The 24,909-nt window shown below is 44.2% G+C and overlaps 1 protein-coding gene across 1 annotated transcript in view; it reads left to right on the forward strand.

The window, feature by feature from the left end:
• LOC145362417 (uncharacterized) overlaps positions 1-24,909 on the forward strand; it is a 1,142,232-nt gene that overhangs the window by 61,495 nt on the left and 1,055,828 nt on the right. The window lies entirely within an intron of this gene.

Raw genomic sequence — 24,909 nt, forward strand, 5'->3', positions numbered from 1 at the left:
TGGTTGGAGGACCGAGCGCTCCCGTTCAGTCCTCCAGCACCGCCGCCTCTTCCCATTGGTTCGCGTCGCCGTCGATCAGCCGGGCATTGTGACAGTGACTTGCTGCTTGTCCAATAATAACAGAGTCTCAGTGTACCAATGACACACACAGGCTCCAGTCCAATCAGAGTGGAGATGGAGCACAGAGAAAGCCCAGCAAAACACTGACTGACTCTGAGTGTAACATAAACAGTGTTTGTTCACATAATAAGAGTCACATTGCAGTATGTTAGTGAACACAACATTAGATCCAATGTAATGATAATACAGTCAGTATCCAGTGCACCATAACCAAAGTTTAGGTTTCATTTGATATTGTGAGATAGTCATGGTCTACGGATATAATGTATTTAAATTCCAGCGTGTGTGACTCTGCTACTGCCAGTATCAGACAATAACCTGTCTGTTATTCCAATTCTGCTGTATTTTACAACGTCGATGGTTGTCATGACATAGAGATGCCGGCGTTGGACTGGGGTAAACACAGTAAGAAGTCTCACAACACCATGTTTAAGTTCAACCAGTTTACTTGATAGTAATCCCACAAGTTTACTATCAAATAAACTGTCTGGACTTAAACCTGGTGTTGTGAGACTTCTTAATGTATTTTACAACTGCAGCTCCTGGGGCTGACTGGATAATAATAATCACAAAGGTCGGTTTCAGTGTCTCCGAGGTCATTTGAACTGCAGGTAATCTGACCTTAAGGGAGACAAGAGGCCCAACAAGCATCCAATTACAATAGGACGACAAGATGTAAGGGAGCAATGATATTTTAAAGTGTCTGTGTTATGGTCAGTGTCACTGGGAAGTGAGTGATAAAATAGAAGTGGAAACGTCATAACAGAGATACATGTGACTGACTCAGCCTGACTGAGAGCTGTTATATTTGTGGCGAGAATAATGAGGGCATGAGATTTCTGATATCTGAGGTACATCTGTTAGAGGAACTGAAAATAATCAGTTCCTTCTCATGGTCATCTGCAGTTCTCAAGTTACACAGACACATAGGAAACAGATCTGACAGCTCATCAAACCCAATGGTTTAATCTTCTGTTTCAGACACATTGTGACTGAAAAGATCAAATATTAAAACCTTACGGGGGAAACATTCAAAATGCCACCAAGATGAGTGAACTATTTCATTAATCCAATTCACAATAACTCAGTCAATATTTATCCAATTTCCTTTTAAACTCATTATTAAACCTGCTTCTAGCACCTGTCAGGTTGTGCATTCCAGATCATATGATTGTGTAAAAAAAATCTCCTTTTCACCCCCTTCAATTCTGTTTTCAGTTATATTAAATCTCTGTGTCCTCTGCTTAAGGTCGAGATTGCAATAACTGAGAGAGGTTTAGGGCAGAGTTTACTGATACAAGACCCAGATTATAAGACCTGAGAGAGTTTTAGGGTAGAGGTTACTGACTCACGGCCAACATTGTAATAACTGAGAGAGGTTTAGAGCAGTGGTTACTGATACAAGGCCCAGATTGTAATAACTGAGAGAGGTTTACAACAAAGAATATTGATACTAGGCTCAGACTGCAATAACTGAGAGAGGTTGAGTGCAGAGATTACTGATACAAGGCCCAGATTGTAATAACTGAGAGAGTTTTAGGGCAGAGATTACTGATACAAGGCCCAGATTGTAATAATTGAGAGAGGTTTAGGGCAGAGATTACTGATACAGTGCCCAGATTGTAATAACTGAGAGGGGTTTAGGGCAGAGATTACTGATACAAGGTTCAGATTGTAATAACTGAGGGAAGTCTAGGGCAGAGTTTACTGATACAAGGCCCAGATTGTAATAACTGAGAGAGGTTTACAGCAAAGAATACTGATACTAGATTACTGATACAAGGCCCAGATTGTAACAACTGAGAGAGTTTTAGGGCAGAGATTACTGATACAAGGCCCGGATTGTAATAACTGAGAGAGGTTTAGGGCAGAGATTACTGATACAAGGCCTGGGTTGTAATAACTGAGAGGGGTTTAGGGCAGAGATTACTGATATAAGACCCTGATTGCAATAACTGAGAGAGGCATAGGACAGAGATTACTGATACAAGGCTCCAGATTGTACTAACTGAGAGATGTTTAGGGCAGAGATTACTGATACAAGGCCCAAATTGTAATAACTGAGAGAGGTTTAGGGCAGAGATTACTGATACAAGGTCCAGATTGTAATAACTGAGAGGGGTTTAGGGCAGAGATTACTGATATAAGACCCTGATTGTAATAACTGAGAGAGGCTTAGGACAGAGATTACTGATACAAGGCTCCAGATTGTAATAACTGAGAGGTGTCTCCTTCACCACACCAGGGTGTGGTGTGAGTTTGCATCTCTTGGTTATATTGGGAGTCAGTGACAATGTCCAATTTCAGGATAAATGACTTTTAACCTTGGACTGCACCATTGTTTTAATGTAGACCTGGACAATGACCATCATTGAGATTGACCTGAACATGTCAACAAATATCCCATTGATTTCTGAATCAGTATCCCAACATTTGCAAAGTCTCTGTTTCTCATTTGTGTGTAAAATCCCTACAGTACAGGGGGAGGCCATTCAGTCCATCAAGTCTGCACTAACCACAATCCCATCCATGCCCTGTCCCCGTATCCCACACATTTACCCTGCAACTCCCCCTGTCACTAAAGCATGACCAATCAACCTATCCCACACATCTTTAAACAGTGGGAGGAAACCGGAGGACCCAGAGAAAACCCACACAGACATGGGGAGAACATGCAAACTCCACACAGTCACACGAGGCCAGAATTGAAACAAGTCCCTTTGAGGCAGCAGTGCGAACCAGTGAGCCACAGTGGTGCCAGTATCTGGTGGTTGTTCACAGTTGGAGATGAGACAATGTTAAATGGACAGTTTAGTCAGATTGGATAACCATTTGGATTTACAAAAGTGTTTCCAGGGCTGGGGAATTGTGGTGATGAGGAAAGACTGGATTGGCAATGTTTGTTTTCCTCAGAGCAGAGGAGGCTGAGGGAGACTGAACTGAGGTGTCCAAAATTATGAGGGAGCCAAGACAGGGCGGATAGAAAAGGCCTGTTTCCCCTGAGCAGAGGTCACTTATTGTGGGTGGGTGGGGACGGGGGGGTGGGAGGGGGGTTAGTGGGGGCTGCACAGATATAAAGTGATTGGTGGAAGGATTAGAGGGGGCATTAGGAAAAGGGTTCTCATTCAAGGGATGGTGGGTATCTGGAATTTGCTGCCTAAACTGATGGTTCAGACAGAAATCTCTCGGCTCACTCACCTCGCACACAGATCTATAGCTGAAATGCTGGAACCTGTAGTAAGGGGGGCTAGGGGCTGGATCGCTGGAAACTGGGGTTATAATGAAGAGCTAGTCTTTATTTCCCAAGCTGGTGAAGGTGTGATGGGCTGAATGGCCTCTTTCTGTGCCACAACCTTTCCCCTGCTTTCTGTTAGCCCCATTGGTGGGCAGAATGGAAGAGTGAGCTGGTTTTTAATTAGTAACAAGAGCAGGAATGAGGGAAAATGTTGATGCGAAGCTGATTTTTTTTTTACTGATTTCCAGCCCTCCCCTCATCAAAGTGAGCTAGAAATCATCACCCCCCCCCCAACCCCCCACCTGTCCTGAGCTCCCCCCAAATACATTTGCCTGAGTGGTAGCACATTAGCACAGTGGTTAGCACTGCAGCCTCCTAGTGCCAAGGACCCGTGTTCAATTCCAGCCTCGGGTCATTGTCTGTGTGGGGTTTTCATGTTCCTCCCATATAGAGTCATAGAGGTTTACAGCATGGAGACAGGCCCTTCAGCCCAACTACTCCTTGCTGCCCTTTTTAAAAACCCCTAAGCTAATCCCAATTGCTTGTATTTGGCCCATATCCCTCTATACCCATCTCACCCATGTAACTGCCTAAATGCATTTTAAAAGACAAAATTGTACCCATCTCTATGACTGCATCTGGCAGCTTGTTCCAGACACTCACCACCCTCTGTGTGAAATAAAAAAATGCTCCCCTGGACACTTTTGTATCTTTCCCCTCCCATCTGAATCCAAGCCCTCTAGTTTTAGACTCCCCTACCTTTGGGAAAAGATATTGACTATCGAGCTGACCTGTGCCCCTCGTTATTTTACAGAACTCTATAAGATCACCGCTCAGCCTCCAATGCTCCAGTGAAAAAAGTCACAGTCTATCCAGCTTCTCCTTATAACTCAATCCATCAAGTCCCGGTAACATCCTAGTAAATCTTTTCTGCACTCTTTCTAGTTTAATAATATCCTTTCTATAATAGGGTGACCAGAATATCTGTGGGGTCTGAAAGATGGACAGGTTAGGTGGATTGACCATGCTAAATTCTCCCTTAATGTCCAAAGATGTGAAGGTTATGGGGATTACAGAGTATTGTGGGGTTACGGGAATCGGGTAAAATGTTCTGTTGACATAGACTTGATGCACTGTCGGGATTTTATGATTTTAGTCGGTGGGGGGGGGGGGGTGTAGTTTGATATCTGGGGGAGAGTGTTGCAACACAGTGGCACGGTGGTTAGCATTGCTGCCTCTCAGCGCTAGGATCCCGAATTCGATTCCCGGCTTGGGTCACTGTCTGTGTGGAGTTTGCACATTCTCCCCATGTCTGCATGGGTTTCCTCCAGATGCTCTGGTTTCCTCCAAAAGTCCAACGCATTGGCCATGCTAAATTCTCCGTCAGTGTTTCCGAACAGGAATGTGGCGACATTGCAGTGTTAATGTAAGCCTACTTATTAGTGACACTGATAAATAAACTTAAACTGCAGGTCTGGGTGCTGCTGTGACAATGCACCCTCTTGTTTAAACACTCTGCAATGCTGAGACTGGGGAGAGGAGTGAACAACAGGGAGCAGCATTGCAGCTTCTCTCCCCCCATTGAAACTGGGATTGTTGCTCCATCTGCTGCACCATCCCCACCACATCCACTCGGGGGCAATCTGGACAATGGGCTGCAGGCAGACCTCACTGCGCCTGCGCCACACTCACACCCACTGCCGGCGGCGGCCATCTTGTGTTGCCAAGGGAGACGGCCAGCGGCCATCTTGCGTTGCCAAGGGAGACGGCCAGCGGCCATCTTGCATTGCCAGGGGAGACGACAGCGGCTCTTTTGCGTTGCCAGGGGAGACGGCCGGCGGCCATCTTGCGTTGCCAGGGGAGACGGCGTCCCGCGCGCTGCACTCTGGGGGAATTCCCCTCCTGCACATGCACTCAGGCAGTTACATTTTAATCTTTTAATATTTTGAATCTTAATGATTATTATTCACATCCTCACCCGTCAGACTTTCGGTTCCTTCTCCATTCGGGAAAATCGTTTCTTTTTTTTATTTCCGTTTATTTTTCAATCACACCCGCGCGATGCGCTCTGGGAAAATATTACAGCACATGCGCGGTTCCGCCACCTGCCTCTTTATAAAAATATGTATTTTATTTAATTTTAATTCCGCTCCGGGCGGGATTTCCGGGTGGGAATTTCTCTCACTTTCTACATTTCTGAACCGTCGCTTTTTCCTCAACGGGGGGAGGGGTTAATGGTGACGTCACGGAAATATGGCGGCTGGCCCCGCCTCTCTACAGGACCCGGATGTTCCGCCAACGAGCAACGGCCGGGCCGGAGCGGGCAAGAGGTGACACTGCGCGGAGAAGTGTCCGGGCGTGTTACAGCGACACTGGGTGGTCAGGAAAGGAAATAACAGCAGCGCAGTCTCTGCCCAAAGGCTTCCCCAGTTTATCTGCTCAGAGACCCTGGGATACTTTTCAACTGGAAACTTCTCACATTCTCCCCTAACCATCTAGTTACCCCTCCATCCATCTCACCCTCCCTTCTTCTCTCCATCCAGCTCTCTCTCTCCCATCCATGCATCCCTCTCTGCAACAAAACCATTCACCCTGAACAGCCGCTTCAATCTCATTACCTCAGTCTGTCTTCCAGCCTGTGTCAAATCCATTCTGTTCCCAGACACTTTATACATTAGATATTACAATTCAAATATTATAATCTCCCCAATTCTGTTTTTGTTCAAAGATCATGGACAACTGAGAAATCATTAATTGCACTCCCATTCTGAGCTATGGGGTATATTTATACATTTTCTCATTTCACGAGCTTTAGATTAACTTCTGTTATGATTTTAGTGATGACGTGGCGATGCTGGCGTTGGACTGGGCTAAACACAGTAAAAAGTCTCACAACACCAGGTTAAAGTCCAACAGGTTTATTTGGTAGCAGAAGCTTTTGGAGTACTGCCCCTTTGTCAGATAAGTGGTAGTTCTGTTCACAAACAGGGCATATAACAATACAACTCAATTTGCAAACTAATGGTTGGAATGCGAGTCAAAGAACAAAAGAACAACCCAGCACAGGAAACAGGCCCTTCGGCCCTACAAGCCTGCACCGCCCATTTTAACAGTCGATGAGTGCTTCATTCCAATCCTTCTCCTACCTGCGGCTTTTGTCTACATCTAGTGTGCTCCACAATAAAGGGGTGCAAATTTTGGGAATTCTATATGCGCCAGATTAAGGGAGATCCAATTTAGCCTAAAAACACGTTTTGGGGGTGTGGGAGGAAACCAGAGAACCCAGAGAAAATCCACGCAAGCACGGGGAGAATGTGCAAACTCCCACAGACACTGACCCAAGACGGAGATCTGACCCCAGTCCCTGTAACTGGACAGCAAACAGTGATAGTCACTGAGCTGTCGTGTTGCCTGTTAATTGGTCCAGTTTAAGCATACACTAACGACGTGAAGCACTAGGCTACTCTCGAAGCAACATCCAAGAGCAGTCCTCGCACAACCCACCGCGAGTCTTTACAAGTAATCAAGTGTTAAAGGTACAGTCTCACGTAGAATACCATCCACCCGGTACATGGTGCATATTCTTGTAACGTTGTCTACCTGATACGCTGCAGGAAAGGATGTCCAGAGCATGGTACATTGGGGAGATGATGCAGATGCTACCACAATGGTTGAATGAAAACCACTCGACAATCACCACTCAAGAGTATTCTCATCCTGTCCGGGAACACTTCAGCGGTCAGGGGCATTCGGCCTCTGATCTTCGGATACACTTTCTCCAAGGCGGCCTTCACGACACACGGCAGCGCAGAGTCGCTGAGCAGAGACTGAAAGCCAAATTCTAGACACATGAGGACGCCTGAACCGGGATCTTGGGTTCATGTCACACTATCTGTAATCTCCGTGGCTTTCCTTGTTCTTGCAAAATCTCACTTACTATCCCGGCTGGAGACAATGCCCATCTCCTTAAACTTGCTTAACCCTCTCCCAACTCACATTGTCTGTATCTTTAAGACTTGATTCCCTGTAAAGACTCAAATTCCAACCATAATTTTGTAAATTGGGCTTGTGTACTTCTATGCCCTGCTTGTGAACAGAACTCCCACTGACCTGATGAAGGAGCACCGCTCTGAAAGCTAGTGGCTTTTTCTACCAAATAAACCTGTTGGAAATTAACCTGGTGTTGTGAGACTTCTTACATTATTTTAGTTCCCGGCAGGTGGAATAGAGATTAACATCAACTGGTCATTGTCTCAGTTTATCCCTGTGTTTGTGAGGCTGTGTGTGATAGTTGTATGTCTGCGTGTGTCAGTTCTTGTGTTTATGTAAGTCTATGTTTTTGTGGGCATGTCTGTGTGTGTTCGTGTATGTGTTTGTGTGTGTCTGTTAGTTTGTCTGTAGCTGTTTGTCTGAGATTGTGTATATCTGTATATGTGTCCTGGCAGTATTCCGGCAAATCTTTTCTGCACTCTTTCGAGTTTACTGATATCGTTTCTATAATAGGGTGACCAGAATTACACACAGTATTCCAAGTGTGGCCTTACCAATGTCTTGTGCAACTTCAACCAGACGTCCCAACTCCTGTATTCAATGTTCTGACCGATCAAACCAAGCATGCTGAATGCCTTCTTCGCCACTCTGTCCACCCGTGACTCTGCTTTCAAGGAGCTACGAACCGGTACTGCTCGATCTTTTTGTTCTATAACTCTCCACAACAACATTCCATTAAATGAATAAGTTCTGTCCTGATTTGATTGACCAAAATGCTTCACCTCGCATTCATCTCAACAAAACTCCATCTTCCGTTCACCAGTCCATTGGCCCAATTGATAAAGATCCCGTTGCAATCCGTGATAACCTTCTTCACTGTCCACCATGCCACCAATCTTGGTGTCATCTACAAACTTACTAACCATGCCCCCTATATTCTCATCCAAATCATTAATATAAGTGACAAGAAACAGTGAACCCAGCACTGATCCCTGAGGCACACTGCTGGTCACAGGCCTCCAGTTTGAAAAACAACCCTCCACCACCACCTTCTGTCTTCTGTCATCAAGCCAATTTTGTACCCATTTGGCTACCTCACCCTGGATCCAGTAAGAGTGTTTCCAGCTGCTGCTCCAACTGAACCATGGGGTGTGTGAGGAACTGCAGTTGGTCACACTTCTCGCGGACATAGTCGCCAGGGACTAGAAAGTTCCCTAATCTCCCACATCTAGCAGGAGGAGCATATCACTGTCCTAACTGCCATTTCTACAATTGGACACTGAAAGAAAAATAATCTTCCTTACTTTTGACAAAGAGGGACATTCACAAACTCTGAGTGGCAACACCCAGAAGAGTCACAGGATCAGATCCTGGGCTCGGGAGCTCCGAGGCCCAGATAACTGTGGGGCCTCGACTGAATGTTCACAGCTTTCTGCCACCTTTCCATTCTCGAGTTTTATTTTAAACAATGGGCGTGGCCTAAATTAACAATGTTCAGGCCTGAGGTATTTCAGTTCAGTTCTGAGATCCAGTGTCCCAGAGCAGTCAAACTCTGCAGTCTCCAGCTCCCCGTCATATAAACCATCAGCTCCGGGCAGCAGAGAGATGGGAATCCTTCTTGTTTTCACCCTGTGTGTCTGTTTACCCCGTGAGTACCGATCAAACTAACCCACATTGTGTGGATTGGATATAAAGCTGTCCCAGTCCATCCCCATTACAGACACTGTTTGGGGTTTTAGCTCCATTGTGTGGTTCAGCTCTGATGGTCCATTAAACTCTCTGTGTTTAATTTCCAGGATCTTTCAGTCAGTCAGTGACACAGACGCCAGAAGAGGTGACCAAGCAGGAGTGTCAGTCTCTCACCATCACCTGTGTTGTCTCTGCTTATGGTTATAACTTTCGCTTGGAAAACGGCGAGTTCTTCAAACAAACCCAGCCCGGGAAGGAGCGGGAGCAGATCTCCAGCGGAGGGAGATTTGTTGTGTCTGTGAACACAGCAGGAAAGACATTTTCGCTGGAAATTCGGGATGTGAGAGTTGAAGACGCCGCCACCTATTACTGTAAAGCTCATTACAAGTACTACACACAGTGATGGGCCTCGGCTTCCCGCGATACAAAAACTCATCCTGCAGATTCTCACAGAACCAAATGAAAAACCAGAGTTAATCTATCCTGAATAACCCCCCACCCCCGCCAGCCTATCCCCACAGTTGTGCCTCACACTCTCGGTGCCGCAGTTTATTTTTAATAAGACCTGATTATTACCGTTGACATTTTGAGTTTTCTAAATACGGAGAGTGAGTGGATGGGGGTTTCATTCCTGGGAGTGTTTTTGGTGAATTGAGAATGGGAATGACTGATCCCAGTTACAAACCCTGACACCAGGTGGGACCCTAGGCTCACAGCCGGAACTGGGAGCCACATTCCGCGCTGTTTCATTCATGTCCCAACATCCCACCCAGTACCAGAGGTTTTGATGCTGAACTGTATCACTGTGTAACTATTGGTACGGTCACAGTGGAAAGAAGCTGAACAAATACCTGTGCACAATTACAATATAAATTCTCCGTGCCCAGACTTTGAATCGTTGGTTTGATGATATTATCGCTGTGATCTGAATTATTTCCACTGTAATCTCCACCACTCACATCTTTCTTTGATTTTTTTTGCGACATATGAAGTTATTATTTCCTTCCTGCGGCCATTTACTGAGAGCTCGGGCCTCACAAAATTACAATTTGAACCGACAGAGACATTGAAACCTTGAATATTATTTATTGATTTTAAATCCCCCGAATAATTGGACATTTCCGAGTGACTGGTGATGGTTTTCCGGCAGATTGAGATATCGTTGGTTTTTGTACCGAGGAGACTGAGGGCGGAGTCACTGTGTAAATCTGGTGATGTGGATGGATCCGGGACGGTGGTGACTGTCACAGCCGGTAAGTGACTCCAAACCCCGCCTTGTTACAGTCTGTCTCGTTTAATGTCCCCTTCACTTTATCATTGTGATCTTTGTCGTTTCAATCCCATCGAATCTTCCTGTGGAGAATCATCCGGCACAGATTCCGAGTTGGGAGCAGGGTGTGACTCTGGGGTCGGCTCCAGTCAGTCCCGGGGAAAGTCTCTTTGAGACCTGATGGAGTCAGCGGTCAGTGGGGCAGGGATAGTGAGACGAGGCTTTGGGGTGGGGGGGAGGGGAGGAGGGGACGGGGGCGGAGTGGGTTCGGGGGGAGAGGGCGGTGAGGCGCGGGGTGGGGGTGCCAGTGTTAGGTGTGATGTGGGAGTTGACAGTAAAACCACTGCCGAAACTGAACAGAATGATCGCAACTGACAACAAGTATGAGACTTTGGGGCATGTTCCCACGACACAAAATCCCAAACAACAAAAAGTGAATGAAATGAATCTGATTCGAGATTTCAATATAAAGTGAAGGGGGGAAAAAATGATGCTGACAGAACAATAAACACATAGATTTCAAAACAATGCTCCCAGAAAGTGTTAAACCTGATTAAATGTATGGCATTTGACCACCGTTGTTCGGCATGTTTCTGCCCCGTTGGAGCTGATAAACAACAGTCATTCTTTGTTGGATCTTGCTGTGCACTGAGATGTGAGGCAGTTGGGTTGCTTTCTGACAATCATTTCTAGAAATGGTTTGGGTCACTGATAATAAAATGTTCCCTCAGTTTGTATCTCAACATGGAAAATGGAAGCTGAAACCGAGCATATACGGTAGAATCATTTAGCATGGAAGGGCGACATTCGGCCCCTCGGGTAGATGCTGCCCCTTTATAAATGAAATCCATTTCTTCCACAAGCCATGAATGTTCCGGATAAACCTGTTGTTTTCCAGTTCATGTATGTGATCATTACTCATGCATATTTCACTCTTAAACCAGCTCCTACTGAGCTGACAGTGTGTTCATAGATTGACAGAATTTACGGCAGAAAGACAGGCCCTTCGTCCCAAACTGATCCATGTGCCGATCAAAATGTCCATCTAAGCTCAGCCATTCGCCTGCATTTGGCCCATATCCCTCTAAAACTTCCCTCTCCATGTATCTGTCCAAATGCCTTTTAAATGTTGTCAATGTCCCTGCCTCAACCACTTCCTCCGGCAGCTCATTCCACACACCTATCACCCTCTGTGTAAAAAATGTTTTCCTGCAGGTTCCCGTTAATTCTTTCCCTATTCCTTCTTGTCCTCGATTCCCAACCCTGGGAATAAAACTGAGTTCATTCGCCCTATCCGTGCCTCTCATGATCTTATACACTTCTACAAGATCACCCCTCTATCTCCTATGCACCAAAGGAAAAAGTCCAATCTCTCCCTAAACCTCAGTCCCTTGAGTCCTGGGAACATCCTTGTTACTCTCTTCTGGACTCTCTCCAGTTTAATAACATCGTTACAGATTATTCGAGCTTGTGTAAAATAAAATGTTATCTCATTGTACACTGGTTTATAGAATAAGTGAATCTCGTTCCATTAGAATTAAAATAATAACAACACCGCATAAAACTGAGCTCCTCCTGCGTCTGACACAACCCCTGGGTAAAAAGTGGCAAGACCTAAAAAAGCTTTTATTTTTTGTTATCCTGCAGATTCCCCTTCCCTGGTATCCAAGAATCCGCCTCTCCAAATGTCTGCTGCCGATGACACGGTTACATTAAGCTGTGTATATTCTGGGTTCTGTCAGCACACAATACACTGGTACAGTCAATCCCCAGGACAGGCTCTGAAATACTTGCTTCAGACACACACTTCAGGAGGGGACAATAAAGAAACCGCTGCCGGAGGGAGAATTTCTGCTTCTATCGATTCTGTCAAGAAAAGCAGCCAGTTAAAGATCTCCAAACTGCAACTAAGCGACTCGGCTACATATTACTGTGGACTGAGTCGGCACAGCCAGAACCACGGTAGTTGAATCTCCCTTAACACCCGTACAATAACCTCCCAGCACCACGGGAGAAAACCAAGCTCTCTGAATAGCACCGTCCCAACACCACTCCCCACCACCGCCTTCCATCCCCACCGAGTGTACACAATTACTGACCCCCACCCCATTCCCCCACCTTTCCTACCCCCCGCCCACGCCCTCCCGCCGCTTCCCCACGGTGCTGGAACACAGCAGAAGGGCAGAGAGAGTTGGACGAGATCACAATGGATCTGGTTATGGCATCAAATACTGTGTAACATGAAATGACTAGAAAACTCATCTTTGGCAATGGAACCAGGCTGATTGTGGAACCCAGTAAGTAACTAATCCTGGACAATGTTTACTCAACATGTTATTTCCCCTCCATGTCTTCATGGAGCCACACAGTCACTGGTTAATTTCAATTGACACTATTTTTGTATGGAACGGGTGAGCAGTTCTCATTGGGAATCCAAACAGCAGCTTCACTGGGTATTGAGATAGAGCAGATGTGAGCTTTATTGTTTCCACAATTCAGGATTGTTTCCTTAAAACATTTAACTGGCCTTTATCATAAAAACCCACCTGGTAGCTGGCAAGGAGATGCATTGCTGAAATGATTGTGTGTAATGCAATTAAATGATACATTGATAGATAATTAAAAGAGGAACATCCCAACAGGGTCATGGTGTCATAGAGATAAACAGCACTGATTCAGACTAATAAGGGTCAGAGATAGAGTTGGCAGGAGGACACCTATCCCCACAATAGACAGAACAATGAGCAGTGGTTTTTTTTGGGAGCAATACATTGGGTGTATTATGGTTCAAATAAAAGGGTCCCTCCTTTGAAGGCAGGCATGAGGAGATGTTTTCTCTCTTAAAGAGTCGTGATTTTCTTGAACTTTCTTTCTCAATCATCAGGGGAAACAGGACCTTCGATTATTTTAAAGACAGTTAGCTGGATGCTTGATTAACAAGGGTAACCGGTGGTCGGAGATAGGCAGGAATGTGGGGGTGAAGTTACAATCAGATCAGTCATGATCTTACTGAACAGCGGTTGGGCTGGAGCGGCCCAGTGCCTCACTCCGGCTCCCACTTTGCACGTTCGTATGTTGATGTCAAACTATTTTCCTCGGATTTGTTTCTCCTGGGTATTCAGGGAGGAGTACTGGTGAAGATGGAGCATTTAAAACACAGTCAACTTACGATCCAAATATTGTTCCCTGAAATAGTCAAAAAAATAAACAGTGGGAGCTCAGTGTGAGGGAGAGGGAAGGAACGATTGTATTTGGTTCAGGAGAGAAGCTAATTAAAACAAGTGACACGAACTCAAAGTGAATGTGAGCTATCCCTGTGTTCAGATGGCTGGGTCTATATTTTGTAGTAGCTGTTAACATTGTGCTAATTACCGAACTGAGAAGCTTATCTTTGGCAAAGGGACCAAACTCACTGTGGAGCCCAGTAAGTCCTCAACTATCTTCCATCATGATCCATTTACAGTAGGATGACAATCAATATTTACAGTTCCAAACATGTGACCAATTCGTGTTTTTTTAGTAAGTACAGTCTTGAAGGGGAAGGTGTAATATACTGGTCATTCATAATTTAGGGAGGTGTTGCGGTACAGTGGGCTAAAATCCCTGCCCTTGAGCCAGAAACGCCGGGTACGAGTCCCTACCCTAGGCCCTGATGACCAAGGAAGGTGAGGAAACAACGCTGCCAAAGATTGGGAATGAGAGAGTGACTCCTGCTTAGCCAGGCTTGATATATAGTATGGCTCTCTCACGCTCTCAGCGCTTCACAACAGTCTAGCGACATGTTCCAGAAATAGCTCTCACTGAAGGCAGAGGAATCCTGCCTAACTGCACCATTAGGTGCAGGGAGGCAATTTGGCTTCTAATTTGGACTTGGATGTGCATAGACCTGTAGACTTTTATAAGATGCATTGTTCCTCTCTTGGTAATAGATATGTTTTAATGTTTATATTCGCTCACCATGGCAGTTGTGGAGGCTCGCACACACATTGGTGAATATGCCGATCCTTGTTGTGTATATTGGTTGGAATCTGAATGAGCTGATGCAGTTGTAGCTTTCTGCTGATAACTAGTCACAGTGCTCATTACTATGACAGTACTTAGAAACTCACCTTTGCCTGCGGGAACCAACTGAATGTTGTGACAAATAGGTGCCAGCTGATTTATCTTTACCCTTCGATGGACATTTCTGGTGAACCCGCGTCTGGCGAATGGTGACAAAAGCGAAAGCAATGCTTAAAATTAAAAACAAGCTGTCAGATAGATTAATGCATCATTAGATATTTAATTAGAACGGTGGAGATCCAAAGGATATAATCAGTAAATTCGTAGATGACACACATATTGCTGGTGTGGTAAATAGCGGGGAGGAAAGCCTAACATTACCGATCGATATGGAAGGACTGGCCAGATGGACAGAACAGTGGAAAATTGAAAATTGTATGTCCAGAGAGGCATTTATGTATATACAGAGGGTTTCAGCACTCTCTGGCTTTTCAAAAATAATCTGCCATTTATTATGGTCATTGTTGTTCATCCACTCAATAGACTAATCCTGCTTTCTCCCCATAACCTTTGATCCCATTCGTCCAAATGCTACATCCAGCCGCTTCTTGAATAACTTCAGTCTTTTGGCAACAACTACTTCCTGTGGTAATGAATTTCACAGGCTCACCACTCTTTGGGTGAAGAAATGTCTCTTCACCTCCGTCCTGAATGGTCTACCCTGAATCCTCAGAACCCTGGTTCTGGATTCCCCCACCATCGGGAATATCCTCTCTTCATCTACTATGTCTTGTCTTGTTCGACTTGTATAAGTCTCTATGAGATCCATTGTCATCCCTTTAAGTAAGTCTCCCCAATCTATAAAGGCGAAATCATGCCTCAGACCTTCATAGTCTCCTTCATTAAGATTCAGCACAGTAGTCGCCGAGTCAACGATGTCACTCTCCATCTTGATATATAAAAAAAACTGTCATGTTATGTTTACTCATCCCCAAGGGGTCTCACACAGCTAGGTTGGCAATTATTACCTTCTCACTAGATTATTAATCCAGGAAATCAACTAGTGTTCTTGGGACCTTGCGTTCGAATCCTACCACGGTAGAGAGTGTAACTCAAATTAAATAATCTGGAATTAAGAAAACACTGTTGACGATGAAAGCAACTGTTGGAAAAACCCATCTGGTTGAGGAATGTCCTTTACAGAAATAAATTTGCAATTCTGATCTGATCTGGCCTACAGGTGCAATTTGGTTGACTCTCAAGCGCAATTGGGAATAGATAATAAATTCTGGCCAGATAACGGTGCCCATGTCCCATGAATAAATAAAAATATCTCTGTTTGAAAATGAGCCCAAGTAACTGTTAAACGCATCTTTCAGACTCAACATGTCTGTTTACCTCTTCAAAATCTAACAGGATTATGAAAATAAGGACAGATAATGTTGTTTAAAAAAAAACAGCAGGTCAGGAAACATCAGTAAGGAGAGAAAGCTCAGCTAACAAATTAAATATTATCCGTTGAATTGTATTTATTTTCTATCAGATGTTGAGGCGCCACTGGCAAGGCCATGTTGCAATTTTCAGTTAAGCTATTTCAGAGATTGGCAGAGCAGGAGCAAATGGCTGAATGGCCTTCCCTTGTTACCTAACAAAAGTTCAGAGGCAAAGTATATTTGTTGCAGGGGGAGGATGTGGATTGCTATATTTGACCAGTGGCTACATTGGCTCAGAAATTCTTCTCGTTGTTTAAATCCTAGAGCACCCAAGGAGGCCATTCGGCCCACTTAGCCTGTGATGGTGGGGAGGGATAAGATATGCAATATCTGTTATCTGCAGCGAATCAGTGACTGTTCCAACTTTGTCTTTGCCGTGAATTGTCTGAAATCTAAAACAGCTTTCTCAATAGAAGGTTTCTGTCTGAGCAATTGTGCTATGAAAAGCTAACGTTTGGCAGCGGCACTCAGGTGACAGTTATACCAAGTGAGTGTGAAGTCAATGTTTTTTTTTATTCTTTCACTCCACGTCTCCTCTGTGATCTAGTTTTCTGTTGTAAGTAGTCTAATCAAGTTGGGCAGAGTGCCAATATAATGTGTGGCATGCAGGCGAGGAGATTGTTAAGTTTTGAGTCACTTTTGATCTCGCTCAGCTTACCCAGCATTAGAGGTACATTGGAAAGGAGTTGGGACTGCAAGCCTCAGTAATATGGTATTGAACTGAGAACCAGATTTGTGTCCTGTGAAGGGGACAGGAAGATTCCAGTCAGAGAGTAGATTTAAATGAGAGAGGGGAGACGAATAAGCATCATTGTTCTGTTTAAACCGTTGTAATTGTGAATTACACAAGCTTTTCATTCTCTTGGTGAAAATTAAACTCTCCTCATATCAGTCCCATATTCTTTGACTATGAAACCCGGTTCTGGACCCTGCCGCCATCCTGCATCTACCCTGTCTAATCCTGCATTATGGGTTTTAGTGGGATCTTCTCCCCCTGCCTTCCTTCTTCTGAACCCCAAACAATAAAATCCTAACCGACTCAATCTCCCCTCATATGTCAGTCCTGCCACTCCAGAATCTGTCCGGTGACCTTCCCTCCACTCCCTCTCCAGCAAGAACATCATTCCTGGGATATTGTTTTACATTTGTTTCAGGATGTAATAATGAACCAACCGCGGAAGAAAATCAAATCTCAAAAACCTTAGCATGAAAAACAATCCTTACATTGCTATTCATGTGGGTATGTCGATTTTGTACCATCTGGTATTACTTTGCAAACTATGCAAGCAGAAAGCTTACTTTTGGCAGTGGAAGCAAACTCACTGTAGAACCCAGTAAGCGAAACTGTTCTCTGCATTTTGTGTCTGGTTATAGTTTAAGAAAGTAATGTCCGATTTTAACACACCTGTAAAGAATCTGTATCCTGTAATAGCTGCTGTTGAGTTGATTGGGAGGGACAGGAGGCGAGGCGGGGGGTAAGGGGGCGGGGGGGGAGTGAAAAATTAAATTGTCTTCTGACAACTCTGTAATAGAGTTTACAAACAACAAATTATTAGACTCCTACAACGATGGAGGAGACCATTAATCCCATCGCTCTTGCTTCGATCAATTTATTTGAAATTACTCCAAGTGCTGGGGAGGGAATTGAACCAATTTCTTCAGGAATTAGCCTGGGTCTCTGTGCTGCTAACTCTGCAACAGAATCAGATATCACTGTGACTATTTTTTGTCTTGTGGGCTCTATGAAAGAATTAATATTCAGTGCCATCACCCAGCACCTTACAGAGAAAGATAGAAAATAGGGGCAGGACGAGGCCAGTCGATCCTTCGACCTCTGCCATTGGACACGACAGTGGCTGACCCTAAAACTCGGCACTGGATACCAGCCCTCTCCCCATAATTCTTGGCACCTTTAGAGTACAGTAATATATATCCATTTAAAATATATTCACTGGTTTCGCAACCACAAACTTCTGTGGTAGAGAGCTACAATTTCACCAGCCTCTGAGTGAGGACATTTTTCCTCATCTCAGATTTAAATGTCAAACCCTGCACACTGAAACTTTCATCCCTTTTTCTAGACCCCACCCCGCCAAAGGAAACAACATCCCTGCATCCAGTCTGCTCACCTCTGCTAGAATTCTATATATTTCAATGACATCGCCTCTCATGTTCCAAACTCCAGTGAATATAGATGCAGTCATCCCAGTCTCTCCTAAAAGGACAGTCACGCCATTCCAAGAATCAGTCTGGTGTACTGTATCTGCACTCCTTATATTGCAAGTACATTCTTTATTCGATAAGGAGACGAAAACTGCACACAATATTAGATTTTGTCAAAAAAGGCTGGATTTAGGAAATGTCTTAAGGGAGGAAAGTGAGGCATTAAATCTCAAAATATTTCCTGATTTCTTACCTGAAAGCCTTAAACATTAAACACCGTCTAAAATCCCATTTGCTGAAATCTTGGACTCCCCAACCAACAGCCAATGTTCCTGTTTATCAATCCTCTCCGTTTGGGAATGATTAAGTCACTCCTTAAATAAATTCTTGAATTTTAGGGTTAACCATCATCTGCACAATTGATCGAGTACTGTCACCCTGCATACAGCATACAGAGTAACATTCTTTCTCCTTCTGCTCTGTTTGAGGATTTTTTAAATGTTGATTTTTAATTTTATGAAAAACAGAACAGAAATGTTGCCGGTTCTGATTGCGGACTCTCCTTTATTTCAATCATGATCTCAGATCTTCACAATAAAACATGAATATTAAGCACCGATTATATTTTGCGGTCGCTCAGTGTTTGTGCATTCTCTCTTCTTCCCCTATCCAAAGAATTTGAATAAAGACATTTGTTGATCGTTCCTTACGCTTAACATATGGACATTTATAAACAACATGGTTCTTTGATTTTCAGATTTAAGGTGCGTTAAGTTGCATTTCCCTCACTGAAAACATCCACTAGTTTTATCCATTCACAAAATGTTAATCTTTCTTTGCAAATTGATGCTTCCAGTGATACTGCTTACATTGCTGTTTCTTGAGTCAGTTACAAACTAGCATACTCAGCATTCTATCACATTGTGTTAATAAATGTAACTAATCTGCATATCATTCTGTAAGGTATATGTGTGTGTGTGTGTGTGTACGTGTGTTTGTGTGTTTATGATTGAGTGTGTGTGCGTGTTCATGCGTGAGTGTGTTTGTACGCTTGCATGCCTCTATGTCCATACCTGTCTGTGTGAGTATCAGCGGCGTGTACATGTATTGAAGTCTTGAAGTAACATGGGAGCAGATATAGGTCATTTGGCCAATGGAATACACTGTCTGATGTGATAGTGGAGTCGGACACTTCAGGAACTTTCAGGCGGTTATTGGGTAGGCACGTGAGCACACCAGAATTATAGGGAGAGGGATAACTTGATCTTGGGTTTAGACTTAGCTGGGCACAACATTGAGGGCCGAAGGGCCTGTACTGTGCTGTAATGTTCTATGTTCTATGATACTGATAGAACATTCAAACTGATCATGGTGAACTCACACGCACCCACCCATACAAAAACACACACACAGGCACTTACCCAGATGCATCCAAACTAATGTGCACGCTCACATTAATATTTTGCGACAAACGAACATAGCATCTGCCTTCCACATTGCTTGCTGTACCTGAATACTATTTTTTAGTGACCAGGTCTCCGTGGAAGCCAACTCTTTTCAACCTCACACCATGTAGGTAATATTTTATAGTTCTGTTTTTCTTCCGTTTCCGACCATAGTTGACAACTAAATACTGAGTCACTTTTTATCCCATCTGCCATGTCTGTGCATTCACTCAGCCTGTCCAAATCCCCTTGTAACCCCACTGCATCCTCCTCTCCAATATGTTTGTGCGATCAGCAAAGTTTGAATTATTAAATTTGATCTCCACTTCAAGTATCTGACTGTGTTTCTATCTGTGTGTTTGTTTCTGGGCATGTCTGTTTCTCAATACCTCAGTCTGTGTGTCTCCGTGTGTCTCTAGACCTGTGTGCCTGTGTGTGTGCGTGTGTGTGTGTGTGTGTGTGTGTGTACTTTATTCTCAAAGGAACAAATGGGCGGGTGTAGGCCATTTGGTCCACAAATAATGCTCGAACTTTCAAACAGATCATGACACACACACACACACACACACGTACATTACACGTGTACACGCATATTCCTGTTTTGTTAGATACATATGTAGCATTCGTCTTCTAAGTTCTTGCAGTGCCTAGACACTAGCTTTTAGTGACCCATGAACAAGGATACCCAGCTCTCTCTGGGAACAACTCTGTCCAATCTCACACCGCTTAGGAACTACTCTGCCTCTCTGATGTATTTTTTTTCTGCCAGAGTGGATAACTTCCACATATTTAGATTTTATTCCATCTGCCATGTTCTTGCCCATTGACTCAGCCTGTCCAAAATCCCTTCATGTCACCCATGAATCCCCCTCACCATTAAGTGTGCGTCAGCATCAAGATTGGAAATATTTTATTTGGTCCCCAAATCCAGTCTGTATGTATCTGTGTGTGGTTCTGGGCGTGTGTGTCTCTCAATGTGTCAGTGTGTGTCTCTCTGCATGTATCTGGGTATGACTGCCTGGAGGTGCATGTGTGTGTGTGTGCGTCATAGAATCATAGAATCATAGAGGTTTACACTATGGAAACAGGCTTTTGGCCGAAATTGTTCATCCCACGTTTTTTTTTAAGTCCTAAGATAATCCCAATTGCCTGCATTTGGCCCATATTCCTCTATACCCATCTTACTCATGTAACGGTATAAAAGACAAAATTGTACCCGTCTCTACTAGTACTTCTGGCAGTTTGTTCCAGACACTCATCACTCTCTATGCGAAAATAAAGAATAGCCCCTCTGGACACTTTTGTATCTCTCTCTCTCTCTCTCCCCCCTTAAACCGATGCCCTCTTGTTTTTGAATCCCCTAACTTTCGGAAAAAGATATTGACTATCTAGCTGATCTATACCCCTCATTATTTTATATACGTCGATGAGATCACCCCTCAGCCTCTACGCTCCAGAGGAAAAAGTCCCAGTCTATCCAACCTCTCCTTACAGCTCAAAGCATCAAGTGCAAGCAGCATCCTAAACAAAAATTGTTCTGCACTCTTTATAGTTTAATGATTTATTTTCTATGAAAGATTGACCAGAGTAGTATTCAATGTTGGCCTTGTCAATGCCTTGTGCAATTTCAACAAGACGTCCCAACTCCCTTATTCAATGTTTTGTCCAATGAAAGCAAGTATGCCGAATGCCGTCATTACCACTCTGTCCACCTGTGAATCCACTTTCAAGGATCTCTGAACTTATACCCCTAGATCTCTTTGTTCTGTAACTCTTCCCAAAGCCATACTATTAACTGAGTAAGTCCTGTCCTCGTTCAATCCACCAAAATGCCTCACCTTTCATTTATCTAAAGTTAAACTCCATCTGCCAGGCGTCAGCCCACTGGCCCAATGGATCTTAATCCCACTGCAACCTTCTTCACTGCCCACGATGCCACAAATCTTGATATCATTTGCAAACTTACTAACCATGCCTCCTATATTCTCATCCAAATCATTAATATAGATGACAAATAACGGTGGATCCAGCACTAATCCCTGAGGCACACCACTGGTCTCAGATCTCCAGTTTGAAAACAACTCTGTAGAACAACCCTCTGGCTTCTGTCATCAAACAAATTTCGCATCCATTTAGCTTCCTCACATTGGATGTCATGAGATTTAACCTTATGCAACAGCCTACTATGCAATACCTTCTCAAAGGCCTTGCTAAATTCCATGTCGACAACATCAACTGCATTGCCCTTATCAACCTTCTTGGCTATCCCTTCAAAAATTCAATCAAATTTAGAGTTTAGAAGAATGAGGGGAGATCTCATTGAGACGTATAAGATGATGAATGGGATGGATAGGATAGAGGTGGAAAGACTCTTCCCGCTCAAAAAAGACAGTAGGACTAGGGGGCACAGCCTCAAGATAAAGGGGGGGCAGTTCAGAACGGAGTTGAGGAGGAACTTCTTCACTCAAAGGGTGGTGAATCTCTGGAATTCTCTGCCCGTTGAAGTGGTGGAGGCTGCCTCGCTAAATATTTTTAAGAAGCGGGTTGATGGGTTTTTGATAAGAGAGGGGATTAAGGGTTATGGGGAGAGGGCGGGAAAGTGGAACTGAGCCACGACAGATCAGCCATGATCTTATTGAATGGCGGGGCAGGCTCGAAGGGCCAGATGGCCTACTCCTGCTCCTATTTCTTATGTTCTTATGTTCTTATGTTCTTAAATTTCTGAGGAATGATTTTCCACTCACAAAGCCATGCTGACTGCCCCTAATCAGTCCTTGCATCTCTAAATGACTGTAGATCCTGTCTCTCAAAATGTATTTCGACAATTTAGCCACCACAGATGCGAGACTCACTGGCCTGTAGTTTCCAGGCTTTTCCCTGCAGGCCGTTTTGAAACAAAGACACAACATTTGCCACTCTCCAATCTTCAGGCAAGTCACCTGTGTCTAACGATGATTTAAATATCTCTGCCAGGGAACCCGCAAATTTCTCCCGCGACTCCCACAATATCCTGGGATACACTTCAATAATATTCAGGGATTCATCTATCTCGATGCGCTGTAAGACTTCCAGCACCTCTTTCACTGTGATATGTACACTCCCTAAGACATTACTATTTTTCCCCAAGTTCCCGAGCAACCATGCCTTTGTCAACAGTGAATAATGGTGAGAAATATTCAATTAGGATCTCACCCGTGTTTGTGTGTGTTTGTGCGTGTGTGTGTGTGTGTGTGTGAGAGAGAGAGAGAGAGAGAGAGAGAGAAAGAGAGCTTCTTTGTGCCAAGGGAAAAATATTACTTATCCAGTCTCAGCATTCGGTAAGTTAATGGAGAAACTTACATAGGGTTAAGGGTCAGAAAAGTGTGGTCTATTCGAATGGCACAGCAGGTTGGGGGATGGCACCCTGTTGGATTCTGATTTTTTTCCTCTTTTATTTCTTACACTTTCAGAGGCGAAAGACCCGAAAGAACCAAAATTGAGCGTCTTTTACCCACCAGTGCCACCGGAAGCCCCCAACAACACCACCGCTGCAGTATGTTTGGCCTCGGGCTTCTCCCCCAAGACAATCAAGCTCTCCCTGTCCAGGGGATCCGACCAGGAGGTTAATGTGACAAGATCCAGTGTCCTATTGGAGAGCGGGAATTACAGGAGCTCGGGTTTCCTCTCTTTCGCCCAATCCAGAAAACCACCAATCATCACGTGCACGGCACTTCACAATAATCAGAATTACTCAGTAAACATCGGTAAGTTTATTTTATTTCCGTTCATGTGATGTGGGTGTCATTGGCTTGACCAGCATTTATTGCCCATCCTAAATTGCCCATCAGCAGAGGGCATTTAAGATTCACTTTCCGGCCAGACAATGTAAGAACGGCAGATTTCCTTCCCTAAAGGATATTAGTGAACAAGATGAGTTTTAATGATAATCGACAATAATTTCATTGGTCATCTTTAGACTTTTAATTTCATTTTTTTTAACATTCAAATTTCGCATCTGTCACGGCGAATTTCGAACACGCATCAGTATTCTGGGTCGTTGGATTGACAATGTCACTGCGCTACTGCCTCCTCTGAGAGTGTTTTATGATAGGAAGAACGCCCACTAAATATTATCCATCCTCTTAACGGCCGAAAAACACTCGGCGTCATCGTCACTCAAAATGTTGTCTTTTTGAAAGATTAGCTGACTAATGATTGAAGGCCATTTATTCCAGTCTCAGGACTTCACTGCAGGAGTTCCTCAGTGTCTCAGACCCAATCAGCTTCAGTTGCTTCATCAATCACCTTCAATCCATTGTAAGGTCAGAAGTTGGGATGTTCGCTGATGACTGAACAATGTTCAGCACCATTCATGACACCTCAGATCTTGAAGTAATGCATTACAAATGCAGCAATAGCTGGACAATATCTAGGGTTGGACTGACAAGCTGCAAATAACATTTGCACCACACATGTTCCAGGCAATGACCAACTCCAACAGGAAAGAAGGTAACAATCGGCTCTTGTCATTTAATGGCATTACCATGACTGAAACAAAGAACAAAGAAAATTACAGCACAGGAACAGGCCCTTCGGCCCTCCAAGCCTGCACCCAACATGCTATCCGACAGAACTAAAACCCCCTACCCTTCAGGCACCATATCCCTCTATTCCCATCCTATTCATGCATTTGTCCAGATGCCCCTTAAAACTCACTACCATATCTGCTTCCACTACCTCCCCCGGCAGCGAGTTACAGGCATCCACCATCCTGTGTGTAAAAAAAATCTGCCTCGCACATCTCCTTCAAACCTTTAATCTATGCTCCTTAGTAATTGACTCTACCATACTGAGAAATAAAAAAAGTTTCTGACTATCCAATCTGTCCATGCCTCTCATAATCTTGTAGACTTCTAAATGGTCAACCCCCACTATCAACATCCTGAGGATTAACGTTGCTCAGAAACTGAACTGGTCTATCCATATAAGTGCTCTGACTGCAAGAGCATGTCGGAGATTGGGAATCCTGTGATGAATAACGTGTCTCTTAATCTCCCCAATCCTCTGCACCATCCACAAGACATAATCATGACTGTGGTAGGGTACTAGCTACTTGCCTGGATGAATGCAGCTCCAACAACACTCAGAAATTTGACACGACCCAGGACAAAGAGGCTCCGTTTAATTAAAAGTTGATTTATTAGTGTCACAGATAGGCTTACATTAAAGCTGGAATGAAGTTACTGTGAAAATATCCCAGTTGCCACACTCTGTACCTGTTCGGAGACACTGAGGGAGAATTTAGCATGGCCAATGCATTTAATCAGCCCGTCTTTCAAACTGTGGGAGGAAACCAGACTTGGAGAATTACTGCTGTGTATCTTGTGGATCAGACCCACACTGACAAGAGGAAAACCTACAGACTCTGCACAGACAGTCACCCCCAAGCCACGAATCGAATCCAGGTCCCTGACACTGTGGGCAGGGGGAGGGGGGCTAGAGGGGTGGGGGTAGGGGGTTGCA

This window comes from Carcharhinus amblyrhynchos, unplaced genomic scaffold (assembly GCF_965287045.1).
Source record: "Carcharhinus amblyrhynchos unplaced genomic scaffold, sCarAmb.v2.hapA scaffold_38, whole genome shotgun sequence".
Classification (NCBI taxonomy): Eukaryota; Metazoa; Chordata; class Chondrichthyes; order Carcharhiniformes; family Carcharhinidae; genus Carcharhinus; species Carcharhinus amblyrhynchos.